Source organism: Aethalodelphis obliquidens, unplaced genomic scaffold (genome assembly GCF_003676395.1).
Source record: "Aethalodelphis obliquidens isolate GAN/ISIS:26980383/991018 unplaced genomic scaffold, ASM367639v1 scaffold36, whole genome shotgun sequence".
Classification (NCBI taxonomy): domain Eukaryota; kingdom Metazoa; phylum Chordata; class Mammalia; order Artiodactyla; family Delphinidae; genus Aethalodelphis; species Aethalodelphis obliquidens.
This window is the reverse complement of record NW_020837980.1, coordinates 4,105,056-4,123,370: the sequence shown is the minus strand read 5'-3', so window position 1 is coordinate 4,123,370 and position 18,315 is coordinate 4,105,056. Positions and strand designations below refer to the sequence as shown.

At 37.7% G+C, this 18,315-nt stretch overlaps 1 protein-coding gene and 1 long non-coding RNA gene across 2 annotated transcripts in view; one reads left to right on the top strand and one right to left on the bottom strand.

Moving 5' to 3' along the window:
- FAR2 (fatty acyl-CoA reductase 2) overlaps window positions 1–18,315 on the top strand; it is a 137,305-nt gene that overhangs the window by 27,083 nt on the left and 91,907 nt on the right. The gene's annotated exons all lie outside the window — the stretch shown is intronic.
- Window positions 1,364–16,298, bottom strand: LOC113632323 (uncharacterized). Its single transcript, XR_003437760.1, has 4 exons — window positions 15,195–16,298; window positions 12,456–12,512; window positions 9,100–9,390; window positions 1,364–5,117 (listed from the first exon to the last, which is right to left on the bottom strand). It is a non-coding gene; the product is annotated as an uncharacterized LOC113632323 (long non-coding RNA).

Here is an 18,315-nt window from a genome sequence, read left to right as displayed (position 1 = left end):
CGTTCCAAAGTCCTGAGGATTAAGAATTCAGGGTTTGATTTGGAGGGACACAGTTCAGCCCTTAACACCAGGAATTTTCCTCCCCTCCTTCCTTCCTTTCTTTCTTTCTACTTTTTAAAAAATTTGGGGGGATCTGTACATATCATCAGATGCACATATTCAGAAATATATTCACCTCTGTGTTAGTTTGCTAGGGCTGCCATAACAAAACAGTGAAACTGGGTGGTTTAAACAACAGACATTTAATTTCTCACAGTTCTGGAGGCTGGAAGTCCATGATCAAGGTGTCAGCAGGTTTGGTTTCTTCTGAGACCACTCTCCTTGGCTGGCAGATGACTGCCTTCTTGCTGTGTCCCCACGTGATCTTTGCTGTGTGCGTGTACACACACATGTGCGCACGCACATGCACTCACATGCACAGTGCTGGTATCTAACTGTCCTTTTCTTATAAGGACATGAGTTAGATTAATTAGTACATACCCTAAAGGTCTCATTTTAATTTAATCACCTAGTTAAAGACATCTCCAAGTACAGTTACATTCTGAGGTGCTGGGGGTTAGGGTTTCAACATATGAATTTGGGGAGGGGGCAGACACAATTCAGTCCATGACAATATCTTAATTGCATTGCATCTGAATCCTGATGCCAAAATCCAGGCCATTGCTGTGATATATAATAAGAAAGGGAAAGAGGAAAGAAACCAACATTTATTATGCTTCTCCTGTGCGTGGAGCACTAAGCTAGGTAGTTCAGAGACTTTAAATGCCTCTGTAGCTACCTGCTGCGTACTTACCCTATGCCAGGATCTTTATATACATTCTTTTTAATCCTCACAACAAAGCTTCAAGCCACACATGATTCCCACTTAAAAGAAGACAGAATTGAAGTGATAGGTGCTTTTTGGAGCGGAGATTTACACAGAGGAGTATAAGACTCAAAATCCCTTGCTCATTCTTCATGACACTAGAGTGACACCTGTATACTCAGATCCTTGATAGGCAACCCATGGTCATTCCAACTTGTATGCTCTAATTTCAGGAACCTTTTCCTGTTTCAAATGGAAAAACTGAGGCCCAAAGGGAACCAAACCTATCCTATCTGTCTCCTCTGCTTCAGGGATTTGTCATCCGAAGCAATTAGTCTGTTGTCAACTACAGTTGCTTCAGTCAGATATGGAGGTTTGCAGCAGGGAGCATTGTTGATGGGAATGAAATGGACCATTTTCCACATAAAATTTAAAACTTTGCTATGACTACTGCCAAGAAGAGAAAAGTGGGTGATGGAAAAACTCATGCCTTTCAAAGTAGGTGGGCTAAGGAATGTTAATATTAAAGATGTTGTTGTTTATCTCATATTCGCAATGGAAAATTTTCTCTTTAAGAGGAATTTGGGGACAGTTAAGTAGTTTACAGGATCAGTCAAGAAAAATTGAAATCAGCCAGCTTCAGAAGAGCCAAACAACAAAATCTTCCTTCAAAGGCTCAGCATTACTGGCGAAGTATGATAGGTGCAACTAACCCAAAAGCAGATGCACTGTTGGTGAAATAAAAGGATGCTTATGTAAAGCTGCAGATATCGCTTTTCTTGATTTAAAAAAAAAAAAAGATATCACTTCCCAATACAGGAAATGTTGTTTATTGTACCCTAAATGTTTTGCAGAGAAATAATGAATACTGACTGTATTAAGAAGGCTTCTCTGTGAGAGCCCAGTACCACCAGTTATAGACCAGATCATAAGGACAGTCAAGCCTGTTCAGAATGCCTCTGAGCTCTTTACTTCTTTCAGGATGGGTTTCCGATGCCCTCATGATGCTCTGGGTCAGGTCCCCAAAACTACCCTCTCCCAATGAAGTCCTTAACCTCACATCCTTAGTCTTGAGGAAATTCCTCCATCCTGATTTATCCAGTCACTACTGGTCCTACTAAATTAGTTTCTTAAACTAATTGGAGAGATGCTGTAACTATCTGATATGTGACCACTTTCAGAGCACATATATACAGTTTAACCCAAAATTATATTGTCTTCTGAGAGTGTTTTCAGGCCCCAGGGAGGACTTCTAGGGAGAGATACTTGGCCTGGGGAATCTTTCCTCTCTTCAAACATGTGTTTTCCTAAGGTTACATGTATTATTCAATGAATCTATCTAGCTACTAGCTATCTATCATCTATCTATCATTGTCTATCTTTAAAAACCACTCACAAAGTAAAATACAAAGGGCCAGAAATCTCTGGATTTCCTGAGAGAACATCTGGTTCTCTCATGTCTTAATCCTCTGTGTGCAGAAAGAACACCAGCTTGTCACATACCTTCTCTCTACCTTGTTGGAGTGAGAGTGGGAAGACAATTCCTTCTGCTCTTTCTAAGCATATATATTTTTACATCATCAAAGCCTGTTGTATCTAGTTTTATTACTCTTAAATGTTCATTCATTCCTATGTACTTATTTATAAAATACTGTATGTTTTTACTTGTCTCAATGACCCGTGTTTATCTTGCCGTTATGCTTAACATTTTTCAACTATATCATGTAACAGTTGGCCAACATAGAGGGATAGACTTTTATATTAGTGTTTCTGAAGTTCATATACAAAATTACCCACTAAAGATTGAACTTTCTACAGCTAACAATAATCAAATTTTATTTGAAATGTGCCTTTTGGGGTGTAGTACCTCTTCATAGTTCTCCTGAAGATAATTAGCAGGACACTCTCTAATCAGCATTTTATCTTATTGGTTAATAGCACTCTAACTTATTTTATTATCATTCATTTATGAAGCACAAACATGTATCATTCATGTATTAAGTGACTGTTTTAATTCCAAATGAAAGTTTACCAAAACCTCTCAGATTTCTAGATTCTGTACCACATTGTTATTTTATTAGGAAACCTCAAAAAGAAATAAACTGAAGACTGTCTTAACTGCAAATATCAACACAAATTTGGAACTTTATCAAGGTGATGGTTTTGTACCAGTGTGAATATATCATATGCCACTGAATTGAACGCATTAAGAATAGTTTATTTTACGTTATGTGAATTTCATCTCTAAAAAAATCAACACAAAGATAGAAAAGTCTCCAAGAGGCTCATCTCCCTCCTTTATAGAAGAACCTTACATAACTCCACCAGAATAAGTGTCTATCCAGGCCACAGAAATCAATTTGAACCTGCAGTTCTGAGAGAGATTAGGTCAGGCTTTAAATAAAGAAGTTGTAGACAAGTTAATTTGTCACTGAATTCTTAAATACCACTCAAGTGTCCAAGAACTGTATACTTCCAAATTATTTGTTCTCAGAGCTATATTTCCAAATTATTTGTTCTCACTGTGATAAATTGTGTGGCCTGGTTCCCAAGATCCATTGTAAAGTGTGATTGATCATCCTTGTTCTTACAGGTCCCTGGAGAGGAAATTTTTTTAACCTTTGGTGGCATTTTCTAATATTTTACTCTGACCCTCAAGGTTTGTGAGGCTCAGTTAAATCTCTCCTTCAGCTTTCAATATCCATTTCTTCTCTTGTAAATCCCCAATAGGAATAGATAACTGATCTGAATCCACCAGATACCACTTCAGAAACTTCAGTATTGTTGCTGATCTTCATTTTCCAAATTTCACAGGCTTTTCCTCAAAGACTTCTAAACAAATGTTAAACCATCTCTATTTTTCACTTCTTGCCTCTTTTCAATATTTCCACTTTATATATCATTTCATAATGTTCCAAACTAGATATAATTTTTACCCAGATGCGTAATGGAAAATTAATTTCTTCTTCCAGCATATCCTCTTGTCCTCTAGATACATAATAATATCATCTAACAGCACTGGTGCAATGAATTAAAATGTGCGTTCACATCTGTACCTCACTTGTTCTGTATCAGCCCCGTGCTCTTTACTTAAAGTAATGACACGGATAATGTGTTACTGCGCTATATTCTGCATTGAAATTCAGTTGGAATTCAAAATCTTTAGCTATAACTGATGGTTGTTGTCTCTCTGAAATGTTTTTAATCCTATGTGTGTTCGCTATTAAAATTCACTTTGTGTACTTCATTCCAGCGCTTCTAACTCTTTTTGAATTCTAATGCTATTTCCAAAATACCCATCTACCTGAGTAGTAGCTGGGAAGGCTGATTCTCCAGTGTCTTATTCAGATGGAAATGGGTGTGTTGTCTATGCACGGTTGTGAGCAATACCGGAAAACAGCAGAACAGGGATGGTAGTGGGGAGGCAAAAACAGGACGTAGGTGAGGACAGTGCAGGTGGTTCACAGGTCAGAGTCCCTAGCCAGGGTCTTTGAGTTGACAAGGAGACCATATGAGACCCATGAGTACAGAGGGTGAAACTTAAGAACATTTATTCCAGCTCCCTTACTACTTGGGAGGAAAATTTCTGAGCCATCATGTATTCTTTTGCAATTGCTGCCATAACAAAATACCACAGACTGGGTGGCTTAAATGATAGACATTTATTTTCTCACAGTTCAGGAGGGTAAAAGTCCAAGGTCAAGCTGTTGGCAAGTGTGGTTTCTTCTGAGGCCTCTCTCCTTGGCTTGCAGGTGGCCGCCTTTTCATTGCGTCCTCACATGGTCTTTCCTCTGTGTGCACATCCCTGATGTCTCTTTGTGTGTCCAGATTTCTTCTTCTTATAAGGACATGACAGATTGGATTAGGGCCCACTCTAACATGCTCATTTTAGCTTAATCACCTCTATAAAGGCCCAATCTCCAAATGCTCCAAATATCTCCATTCCCAGTATTACCTGAGCTATTAAAGTCCATTTGCATATAGTGACTTAATATCACTCCTTACTGGATGCTTTTCTCATCCCTACTCCTCAGGTTTTCCCTGCACCTCCCCAAATCTCCACTCAAATCCTTTTCTCAGGGTCAACTTCTATGGAAAAAAAAAAAACTAGGACAGATACAAAGGAAGGAATATTACAGTGTTGTAGAGTGACACAAAGACCATCAGTCCAGCATCAGATGACCTGAATTCAAGTTCTATCTTCAAATCCTGGCACTCCTGTCATCAGGTTTTCAACTTCCTTAAACCAAGGTTTCCTCTTCGGTAAAATGGAGATGGTAACAATGTCTGCTTTTTAGGGTTCTTTCAATTCCTAAATTAGAAAATGAATATATCACAGTTATTTTAAAATATTATTATTACCACAGTAACACATAATTCTCTGTCCTCAAAGAATTCTATTTAATTTGGACAGTCAAATTTTTATACTGCCTAAGGCAGCATATGGTTAAGTTTCAAATGAATGACCATCATAGTCACTGCTGAAAATATTAAATAACACCAGATTCTAACTCAATCCAGAAAGCTATCCTGACCTCTGGATACATTTACTTCACTGGTATCTATTATTCATTTGTTATGGGAGAGAAAGGTTATATAAGAAACTTCCTGCCATCAGAGCTTATGATCTTGCTTGGAGCCCAAGACATGTACACAAATGAATGAAATAAAAAGCAGCAGGTGCTAAGTACTACAATGCTAGATGAATACACTTCATACAAACTTAGAAAATTGTACAGGGTAAACACTAAGAATGGTCGTGTGTTCAGCCCTCAAGTGGGCTGTCATTAGACAGTAGGTTCATATATCAATAACAAGTAATTTTCATAAAACCAAAACAAAAAAAAGGAGTTTTATAAAATCACACTGTAGAATCATAAAAATTCAGCACTGAAAAGGACCCTATGAGCAGTCTCCTAGCCCACTGGTTTTCAACATGGGCTATCACCCTAGGGGCATTTGGAACCATGAGAAGGATGGTTTGGGCTGTCATGACTAGAGATGGGGAAGCATGAGTGGGTGGGGCCTAGAAATGCTAGCCACACAGCAATAGAGGGGACACACTGTCCAACAGCCCAACAAAGAACTCTCCTGCCCCCATCCTACCCTCCAACCTCTCAACCTTCCCACCCTCTGTTACATAGGAAAAAATGATGCTCACAAAGGACAAAAGATTCTCCACAATCTACTGGGTTTAGCATCCATATTCCAGACAGTGCTCTCCAGTAGAAATATTGTTAAGCCCAAATGCAAACTATGTGTAATTTTAAATTTGCCAATAGTCACATTGAAATATGTTAAAACTGGTTAATTTAAATTAATTTAATCATATATTTTATTCAACCCAGAATATATAAAACATTATCATTTCAATATATAACCAATATATAATCATCGATATGAGTTTTTTGTACTAAGTTTTCAAAATCTGTTATATATTTACACTTAACAGCATATCTGAATTCAGACTAGCCACATTTCAAGTGTATAGTAGCCACCTGGAGCTAGTGGTTTCCATATTGCAGCCCTAGGAGAGTCTGTGTTTTTCTAAACCATCTTTGTGTTTCTTACAAGAGGAACGTCATAAGCAATTAAGTGAAAGACCTCAGTTGACTCTATCTACTGTTCCGGTCACTGTATCATAGGAAGAAATGAGATCGGTGTGACCAAATGTGTTTTTCAGAAAGCCAGAGCCATGGTGGTTATTATTTTGTACCTTCTGATATTCTAAGCAGTTGAAAATTGATTTCTGTATGAGTCGCTTGAGTATTTTTTTTTTAGGTTTGAAGCTAAATCGACCATTTTATAATTCCAGGCTTAACTTTTTTCTGAAAAATATGCAATCTTTTTGCCATTTTCCATAATTGCTTTCATTATTTATGATGTTATATGAACACGAATTTCCAGTCTTCTTGTCAGAATTTTATATAGCTGGGTTTTTCTTATGGCTCTGCCTTTTTTTTTTTTAATTGTAGTTTGCCTAAATTTCCCTTGCTGAAACTTCCATAAATATTCCCATGTTTCCTCCAGCTAATAAAACTATCTATTTCTTACCCTTTCTTTTTTTTTTTTTTTTTTTTTTTGCGGTATGCGGGCCTCTCTCATTGTTGTGGCCTGTCCCGTTGCGGAGCACAGGCTCCGGACGCACAGGCTTAGCGGCCACGGCTCACGGGCCCAGCCGCTCAGCGGCATGTGGGATCTTCCCGGACCGGGGCATGAACCCGCGTCCCCTGCATCGGCGGGAGGACTCTCAACCACTGCGCTATCAGGGAGGCCCCCCCATTATTTTACAAGACCAATTTTACATGTCACTAAGTTCCTTCTGGCATTCTTTCATTCTGTATTGAGTATAACTATTTTGTCCATTCTTCCTCATTTCTCTAAAACTTGGTTATTAAATGATAAATATTTTGCTTGGGGTATTCTATTTCTACTTGACTTTCAATAAAAATACCCCTGAAGTAAAAAAACATAAATATACTTTCTAATATTCGGATTTCAAGTACAGGACATTTGAACTTTAAAGCTTTAAATCCAGCAAGACAGATTTTTAACTGTATCGTGTCTGTACATCGATGGTTAGATTATGAAAAAGAGGCAATTGTATCAACTTTTCTGAAACTCTTTAAGGGATGATTTATCCACATTTTAGTTGGAATTTGGTAACTTTATGGCCTGAAAGTGGACAAAATAAATATTCATTTCTAGTCTATGCATTTTTTTGTTAACTTTTCCTCAACCAAATACAGAAAGTTGTATATTTCAGGCAATGGATCTTTTTTTTTTCAAATTTATTTTATTGAAGTATAACTGATTTACAATGTTGTGTTAATTTCTGCTGTACAGCAACGTGATTCAGTTATACATATACATACATTCTTTTTCATATTCTTTTCCATTATGGTTTAGCACAAGTTCCCTGTGCTATACAGTAGGATCCAGGCAGTGGATCCTTATGGATGCTTTTATTTAAGCTTCTTGGGTGGATTTTCTGTAGAGGTCCAGATTGTAAATATTTTAAGCTTTGCCAACCCAGTAGTCTCTATCACAACCATTCCATCTGCCTGTCATTATAGCATGAAAGCAGCCACAGACAGTATATAAAGGTATAGGTTTGACTATATTGCAATAAAACTTTATTTATAACAAGACCTCAGGCTATATTTGGTCTATGGGCTATAGTTTGTTGGCCCTTGTTCTAGATATTCTAGAATCACTCACTTTACTTTGACTATATAAACTAGCCATTTGATCTCACATCATGATTCTGGAATAATGTTGAGTTGTTACACTGAGCTTTGAATACAAAGAAGACAGGTTCAGAGATCACTAATTCTCATCTGACTATGAAACTATATTTGTTGTCTTTATTTTCCTGCTATGTGTATAATAAAAAATCATTTATACCTCTGCTTTTAAAACAAAATTTATCCAAAGTTTACATTGTTGTTGCTTTATTTTAGTAGTTTCCATAAAACTACTTCACCCTCAGCTTTGGGTGAAGCTTCCTGGCTTTTGGCCCTTAATTTTTACATATTTCGCACTTTGAATTCGTTTGCTGCATGGTGAACACTTAAATTTTTTGACTTACACTATAGCATAAAAACAGCCTTCCAAGGAGGATTTATCATAAATGTTTCTCCATAAAAGTGTAAGGATGGAGCTTCCCTGGTGGCACAGTGGTTAAGAATCCGCCTGCCAATGCAGGGGACACGGATTCGAGCCCTGGACCGGAACGATCCCACATGACACGGAGCAGCAAAGCCCGTGTGCCACAACTACTGAGCCTGTGCTCTGGAGCCTGCGAGCCACAACTAGTGAAGCCCTCACTCTTACAGCCCACACACTGCAACGAAGAGTAGCCCCCGCTTGCCACAACTAGAGAAAACCTGCATGCAGCAATGAAGACCCAATGCAGACAAAAAAAAAAAAAAAGAAGTGTAAGGACGAATTTATAATACCACTGGCTGAAGTGGACAATTTTAGAATTAATGTGAAACATACCAATTTGAAGAGCTTTCAGTAGTAGGCCCTACATGCGATGCGTTTGAAATCCTGATATGAATAAACACACCAAAACAAAATGCAACATAATAGCCAAAACTTTTCAATGACAGAAAGGCCTAGAGCTGCTGCAGAAATGCTTTCTCTGGTTGTGGGTACTCTGGGTTGTTGTTACAGTTGAAGTGTTAAGTGGCTAAGTTCCAATTGCTATGGGAACTGTAACTGAAATTTGACCTTTGATATATTTACACATTCAACCCTAACATTATATGAACAGGTTTTTCATTTACCTTGTGTCTGTAAGTGGCTTTGTTTTAGGCTTTCAGGGATATTAACTTGAAAAGATCCTCTGGGAGGGAAGAAGCAGAAAGCTTGATTTCTTTCAGAGTCTCATCCACTCCTAGCATCAGAGTTTACTTCTGTAGAATCAGTGTGTAACCATGCTTTTTGAGGATAGGCAATGATTTCCCATTTAGAGACTGCTCCTTTAAAGTAAATAGTGGACTCATTTTTCAGAAAGTCGGTTGCTTGGCTATTTGTGTTCGTTGATTAAAACTTTGTCCGCACAGCAGGTGGATTTCCTGTGCTTGTCAGAAAGCAAGAGAAGAAAATCAATAGTTGTGAGTAGCCATAAGTGAGAAATAGCCATCATTAATTCTTTCACCTTCTTTATCACATCAAGTTCAAACATGGGTGAGTCAACACACCACAGTAATTCCTGCAATTGTTATTGTACCTCCACAATCAATTAAACTATCCTCTATGATTATGCAAGTTTGAATATTGTGAGTAAATATGAACCATCAGGCTCATGAAGCCCCTACAAGGTTTCACAGTACCAAAGCCCAGAAGGACTTGCGTGGACTAACTTGGAAATGAAAGGGGTTAACATTTATGGAGGACTTCCTGTGCTGGGCAATATGATGGATGCTTTATGTAGGCAATCTCATTTAATCCTCACAACATTCCACAGGACTGTTGAGGCTCATGAACTTTCCCCAGTCACACAGTTAGTAACTGGTGAAGCCATTGTTTGAACCTAGTTCTGGATAATTCCAAAATCCCAGAATTCTATAAAAGAATCTATGTTTTTGCAGATTTCTAGTTCAGTGAATAATATTTGTTATGTTTTTATCAAATAGCTCAAAGTTTCCATAAAATATTCCATAAAATATTGACTCTGGTATTTCCAAAAAGTGTTTGAAAATACCAAAGTCAACATCGGGATTTATTTCAGGAGTAATGTCCATTTATTGAGCATCAGATTTTGTGACAATTAATGAAGCATAAGGGTCTGGTCAAAATAAAATAAAAGTGAAAGTGGAAATGCAAAGCAAGAGAGAGTTGAAACAAAGGCCTTGATTCCTACAGTGGCACTCTTCACCTGTTTATATACATTCCTGTAAGTTAGTGTCTACATTGCAGATACCAAGAGGTTTTTGTTTAATAACAAAGAGGTTAAAATGCTGCTATTTCTATTTATGCAACTTTTCAACATTAGCAGTTACAGCAGGGGGTCAAAATCTGGCTTCACAATGCCTTTTAAAGCACAGTAAAGGGTTTTAATGGGCAATGTAATAGAGCCAGATTATTCTGGGTTGTAATGCAAAGCGTAGCATGTCTATTTTCTCTTGCCTGCTCCATTTAAGTTACCTACTGCCCCCTGCAGGCATCTAAGTTTCCCTTCCATAAAATAGAACTGTTCCTTCAAATGAAGTGTGTGTGCATTATTTCTTAGAGGAATAAAATTGTGTTTCCATATGATAAATAAAAGCAAAAAGAGAAAGTGTGCTGAGTGATCTCTTGGAAAGGTTACCAAATTCCAAAGACTAATCTTCAGCTTCTCAGTTTCTGAAATTGAATCTTGACATCATGTTAACATTGATTAGATTCAATGGAATGGATTCCCAGTATATGAACTCACAAAAAATTGATGTATGAACTAGAGCAGTGGTCCCCAACCGTTTCGGCACCAGGGACCAGTTTCGTTGAAGACAATTTTTCCACGGGTGGGGGGGGGGGGGGGGGGATGGGTCAGGTGGTAATGCGAGCGATGGAGGGCAATGGGGAGCAGCAGAGGAAGCTTCGCTCACTGGCCTGCCGCTCACCTCAGGCTGCGTGGCCCAGTTCCTAACAGGCCACAGACCGATACCGGTCCACAGCCAGGGGATTGCGGACACCTGAACTAGAGTCTCAGTTTATTAAGTTACTCTTGGATGCAGATTTCTTCCTAGGTACTAAAATTATTATGTCTTCGTTGCAAGGGACCCTCCTTCCAGTATCTTGGTGACTGGTTGCTATGGCCAGTTCACAGAGTTGAGATGGATCCCCACCCAAAATTTGGTTTGGATTTTGAAAGTAATCATCACAAACACACACACACACACACACACACACACACACACCAAGAATGTATGAAAAGGTTTTTTATTCCCATAATGAAGCTTTCTGGGGAGAGCAGGACGGGCCTCTCAAGCTGATCTGAAATGGCTTGAAAGAACTGTGAAAGGACAAAAGGAGATTGCCTTTGAGTTTTTATGGTGGTTAGGGGCTGAGGCTGGAGTGAGGGTTTTAGTGCATGATTTGAACTTGCTGTTGGTGACAAAGCACCTAGGTTTTTATCAGCTTGCCCAGATGTGAGACAGAAGGGGAAGAGGGAGGCGTAAGGCATAAAAGATGTCTGTAGTCAAGCACAAAATGATGGAGTCAGACTGTTACGTTGGGTCCAAAAAAGATAGTTTAGTGAACATGGAATTAGTGCAACCTGCAGTGAATACCCTTGAAATGGCTTATACAAAATATGGCAGTGAAATCTAAGCAGAATCCTGTCCCACCACAGCACAAGCCCCTCGGGCTTCCAGAATGTCAGGTTTTTATGTCTCTATCTTTTGATCACTATTGGGGAAAAATATCTACAAATTCTTGTTCTTTACTTCTATTCATGAGATTTTCCCTGAAAACATTCTTTGATATTAGATAATTCAGTAAGGTTTCTGACCAACCCAAGTCCTTCTTGATTTTTTAGCCTGAGAATCAACATATCTTTTTTGGTGATTTCTTCAGGTCAGTAAATCTGTTGTGGGTAGAGTTAAACTATTTTAACTCATAGTGTTTTAAGGAAATTATACTGTCCACCATCTACAACCACTTTCAATTTTTTTCTAAACTGGATGATAGTGAATCTTCCTTCTATTGTTTATGAAGTCTCATCTTTCATGAAGAACACTGATCTTATTCTCCCATATCATCATCTAAAAGGGAAATAATATGGATAATGTGGAATGTTGGTAACAGCAGAGAAAATTCCTATAAAATGACTATTTAATGCAAGAAGAGTAAAATAGTGAATTGAGATCAAATCTGAATAACTGTGGCCAACAGTTCTGTGTCTCTGCTGAGGAGAGATCAAAAGAATACACTCAAAGAGAGAAGATTCAGAATAACACCTGAAAAACATCTGCAAAAATGGGGAAGAGTCAGAAAAAACCCTCTTTTAGAAGTTTATTTTTAGAACTTCCCTGGCAGTCCAGTTGTTAAGACTCCACGCTTCCAATGCAGGGGGCGCGGGTTCGGTCCTTGGTCAGGGAACTAAGATCCTGCATGCCGCACCGCACTGCCAAATGTGTTTATAAGAAGAACAAAGTACCTTCCGTGCCTGCAATTGTCTAGGTCAGTGGTTCTCGATCTGCTTGGAGTCATAGACCTATGGAGAATTGATGAAAATCCTTGGTGGAGAGAAAACTCACGTGAAGCAACATTTGCATTTGACCTATAATGTGCATTAAGTTATTCAATACTAACTTTATGCTGTGTGGCGGATAAAAAAATCATTCCAAAGGGTAAAAGTTTGTTTCATAAGCTACTTAGTCTGCAGTGTCTCATTATTGGCTGGCTATGTACATTTAGAGTTTCCAATTTGTCTCTGAACCTGGCTTTGTGTTTTGTTACTCAACTATTACCCTACTTATAGAGCTGAAATATAAGATGACAGTATTGAGGATAAAACAGCCCCTCAACCAGGCTTACAAGGATCAGACATGCACATAATAATAGCAACCTTTGATTGAATGGTTACTATGTACCAGGCACGGTACAAAGCACTATCTCGTTTAATCCTCCAATGACTTTATGATATGGGTATTAATCCCATCTCTTTGATGAGTAAAAATGAGGCTTAGAAGGTTTAATAATTTATCTAAGTATTTATTGAGCACCTTTTGAATGTCTAATACTATAAAGGAAGATACAAATGAAACAGAACGTAAACTCAGTAAACTTTTAAAACTAAAAAAAATTTTTTAACTATCTGCATTTTAAAATGTCAGTGCTTGAAATTATGACATGTTGTTGCCAGCATTACGGTTTAATTATAGCTCAAACTAATGGTGTGGAGAGTTGACTTCTTCTAAAACTCTGTGGGTGTTCGTTTAGGAAATGATATATTCCATCATAAGGCTCTGTTGATGATGGTGTTCAAACAGATATACCCCAGATATTTGAACTTGAAACAAAATAAAATCCCAGACTTAATGCAAGATAATTTTTATAAGCCAAAACTCATATCTGTTGTTTGTTACATATACAAAGTAATTGATACAGCTTAATGGTGACATTAAATGTACTTCAAATAGATGTGCCACTACTGCCTCTTTATAGCTGTGAACATCTATGTACTTTCAAAATAACAAACTTTTTTAAAAGAAAGAAGAATAGAAGAAAAAATATGCTTGGAGAGTTTCCTTTTATGCTCACTGTTTTGAAATAGCTTTGTGTAAAGGCAGTTTCTATTCTCTGCCATTATTCTTTTACATTTAAATATCATAGCAACTTTCCTTTAAGTTTTATCACCAATATCCATAGCTTTGACAACGACTTTATAGGGTATTACTGCTTTGAAGTAATTTGGCCCCTTTTAAAGATTTTTTTTAAAAACTGAAGCATAAAAATGTTAGGTGTCTCTGTGAAATAATGCTGCATTCAATGCTACACTTCTACCTACGCGGTTAGAAAAAGCTGAGTGATTTTGAAATCTGGAGATATGGACTGCGTCATAGCCACTATTTTCTTTCCTACCTTACCTCCTCAACTTTCCTGATCTTTCAGAAGAATTTGAAGTTCATAATTTCCTCCCTTTCCTTTCTCTTTGACTTATGCCTTCACCCATCGACTTGTCAATCATTCTGAGTAGCAAGTACTAGAGATACAAAGATAAAATCATTTCCCTGTTCTCAAGATACTTGAAGTCTCTCGGGAAAGACAGATTTGGAAACTATTGCAATGTGCTCTGCTAAATACCACTGGAGTTCTAGGAAGGACCACTGACCCAGCCTCAGAGGTTGAGCTGGGGCTGTTAAGGAAGGCAAAGGTAATGTGTATGTCTAAAGTGTCGTATACGTCAGGACAAGTGGTGAAAGTTGAAAATGGAGAAGCATGCCGGGACCAGCTCACCTGTAGTGACTTGTTATATCCCACAACTGGGAATTCAAATTCCATCACGAATTGCATTAGCAAGATATAACAATTGAAGACGCTTCAGTGAGAGAGTGACATGGTAATATGTGCCAAGATCCCACTGGAAACTATGTGGATGCAGAATGCACCAGATTAACAGAGGAGATGACAGGTGATTGGAGAGGGCCACTGAGAGGCCCCAAACAACTGCACTAAGAATGTAGCAGGGACAGATGTGAAAGAAGTCAATTGAGGCAGAATCTCCAGGATTTACAGATTGATGTTTTGTGGGGAGTGAGTGAGATAGAGATAATTCTCGCATTCTGGCTTGAGTTACGAGATGGACGATGGTGGTGTTAAACAGGATTGGGGATCAATTCATCTTTTTAATGTGTTGTATTTTTGGTGCCACTGAAATATCTGAGTAGAACTGTGTAAAAACCCCATTAGAAGGTGAGTCTGGGGCTCTGGAGAGAAGTCTGGTTGTGGATAATATAACAGTTTAGGAGCCATATAGGTGGTGGATGAAGCTGTATGTATGAATGAGGTCATCAGTATCTACATTAAAAATGAAAACAGCAAAGGGCCTAGGGTCTCCCGCAAGGGGAAGTACTGCCTTGCTAGAGGCCAAACTGAGGAGCTTCTAGGCCATATGGTGCCCTTGTTTGAATTAGAGGACACCTTTACTGCCATCAGCCCGAACGTCATCGTAATGAATTTACAGATGTGTACAGTCTACAATGTGAATGGCACCCCTGGAGCTGAGCAGTGCACAGCCTCCCCTAATCATACCTAGTGGAGATAAAAAAAATCAGCTGGGAAGGAGACTGAGAAGCAGCCTCTAGGAAGATAAGAAGAAATCAATTATTTTGTGGAACAAACAACAAGGACAGAGTTTCAAGGTAGAAGAGCGGGCAGCACCACCCCTACCAACCGTGACTCAGAAGTCAGGTAAACGTGGTCTGAAAATTTTCAGCAGGACCCAATTGATCTTAGTGACATGCGTTCAGAGGAGCGCTCAGCTCTGGATTAGTCTCCTTCTGAATTTGGATGTTCTTTTTCTCCTGTGTCTTGCAGATGCTTTGACCCAGACACTGTCCTGCTTCCACCCTCTCTACCATCTGCCTACCCCACACGTTATCTTCCTGTCTCATGCTTTCACTTTTGCTTTGAGAGCTTTCTCTTCTCCTGTTTTGGATCTTGATACATTTTAATTTTGTTCTTATTCCTTTTACCTTTCACAACCACTTTCACCTCCATCTTACCCAGCACACTCAGTTTCCCTTTAAAAAAACATATCTAGAAAAATGGTACAGATGAACTCATTTGCAAGGCAGAAATAGAGACACAGGCATAGAGAACTAATGTATAGACACCAAGGGGTGAAACGGGGGGTGGGATGACTTGGGAGATTGGGATTGACATATATACACTAATATGTAAAAAATAGATAACTAATGAGAACCTGCTATATAGCACAGGGAACTCCACTTCGCTGTACAGTAGAAACTAACACAACATTGTAAAACAGCTACGTCCCAATTTAAAATATATATATATCAGTTTTGGTCACAATTCTCATAGACATCTACTGCCCTTTAGATGTATTTGTCAGCACAAATTTATATTTGAATACAGATGTCTTCTGAACAAGAGATAAAAGAGAGGGTGAGGTCTTATATTTACTATCATCTTTTTGCATGAGGAAACATATAAGCCTGATTTGAGGTAGGCATACCAAACCTTCTGGCCTCTTAAAGTCAAATGGGAATTCTGCCTTTTCATGTATATGTAAGCTGGAGTTAGGGGCAGAAACAGAGGTCAAGAAATAGACTCATCAAGAAAAGAACTCCACTTTCTAATGTCTATCACAGTGAGACTTAAGATGAACTGGTTAGTCATAAATTACATGTAGAATAGTATCATTCATTTTTTTAATTGTGAATGCTGACTTTGATATGTCTACGTAAATTTGGCAAAATTTGAGCTCATTATTCCACTAGAACTGTATTGTCCAATACAGTAGCCACTAGCCACATCAGATATTTAAAATTAAATTATTTATTAAAATTTAATTATTTATTAATTTAGTTCACTATGCTGTACACCTTAAACTTATATAGTGCTGTATATCAATTATATCTCAATAAAACTGGAAGAAAAAAATGAATTTTAAAAAATTAATTTAATTAAAATTTAATTAATTAAAATTTAATAAAAATAAAAATTCAGTTCCTCAGTTACATTAACCACATTTTAAGTGCACAGTCACCACATATTGCTAGTGGCTACCATATTAGACAGCACAGGTATAGAACATTTTTTCATCATAAAAAGTTCTATTAGACGACACTGCTGCAGAATAGTGTTTGATTGTTCCTGTTAGTTTACCATTTTTGATGGTGACTTTGAAAAAATGAGTCTCTCAGCAATAATAAACAATTTATATTGTATTACATAGAGGATTTTTGTTTGATATAATTTAAGAAAGGGAACTTACTTCCAATCATCATCTTTAGTGTTCCAAGTATTTTATATTCACTACCTTAATAAATCTCCACTAATCCTATGTTATCATTGTCATTATACAAATGAGGAAAATAAGGTTAAGACAAGGCAAATGGTAGAATCAAAATGCAAACTCAGGCCTCTCTGGTCCAAATTCTACTATTTGATGCCTTCTGAAAATCACCACATGGTTACATTTTTTATCCAAGTAAAATAAGGATGGTCATTTTGGTGTACTCAGAAGATAATGACAGAACCTTCGAGACCCTTCAAGAAACTATTTGTATTCTCAAATGAACATTTATTTGTTTAGCTGATGAATATTTTGGTGGTCACATACTATTTTAAGAACTTGAGAGTTGCATTTATTTCCTTACCATCAAAAAACAAGTTCTGGCAGGAGCTATCAGTAACTTTCTAGTGGAACAGTGATCCCAAATCCATTCTAGATTTATCTTCATGGAAAAGCTGAGAGGCATAAAAGAAATAAATCTCAGTAATATTTTTCCAGAAGATGGATGCTCTTTTGGTTAAATTATACATTAGACAATGAGAATTCATGGAGACAAGATAATATAAATGATTTTGCAATTCATTTTAAAGATGACTTTTGAAGAACTGATACGTGATATTTAGTATTCTACAGAGAAGAGAAACATATAACAAAATTTAATTTTGTTCAAGTTTTGGTATAAAACTGTGGTCTTTGGTTTGTGTGACATTCTAACAAGCCAGGAATCTCCTCTTTAAACCACACAAACAAAAAATGAAAACATAGTAACTCTTGCACCAAGGGCAATTGTTTTGCCTTTATCATTTTTTTAAACATCTTTATTGGAGTATAATTGCTTTACAATGGTGTGTTAGTTTCTGCTTTATAACAAAGTGAATCAGCTATACATATACATACATCCCCATATCTCCTCCCCACTGCGTGTCCCTCCCACCCTCCATATCCCACCCCTCTACGTATCCCACCCCTCACAAAGCACCGAGCTGATCTCCTTGTGCTATGCAGCTGCTTCCCAATAGCTATCTGTTTTACATTTGGTAGTGTGTATATGTCCATGCCACTCTCTCACTTCGTCCAGCTTACCCCTCCCACTACCCGTGTCCTCAAGTCCATTCTCTACATCTGCGTCTTTATTCCTGTCCCGCCCCTGGTTCTTCAGAACCATGTTTTGGGGTTTTTGGGTTTTTTTAGATTCCATATATATGTGTTAGCCTTACTTCACTCTGTATGACAGGCTCTAGGTCCATCCACCTCACTACAAATAACTCAATTTCATTTTCTTTTATGGCTGAGTAATACTCCATTGTATATAAGTGCCACATCTTCTTCATCCATTCATCTGTCGATGGACACTTAAGTTGCTTCCATGTCCTGGCTATTGTAAATAGAGCTGCAATGAACATTGTGGTATATGACTATTTTTGAATCATGGTTTTCTCAGGGCATATACCCAGTAGTGGGATTGCTGGATCATATGGTAGTTCTATTTTTAGTGTTTTTTTTAGTTTTTTTTTTTTTTTTTTTTTTTTTTTTT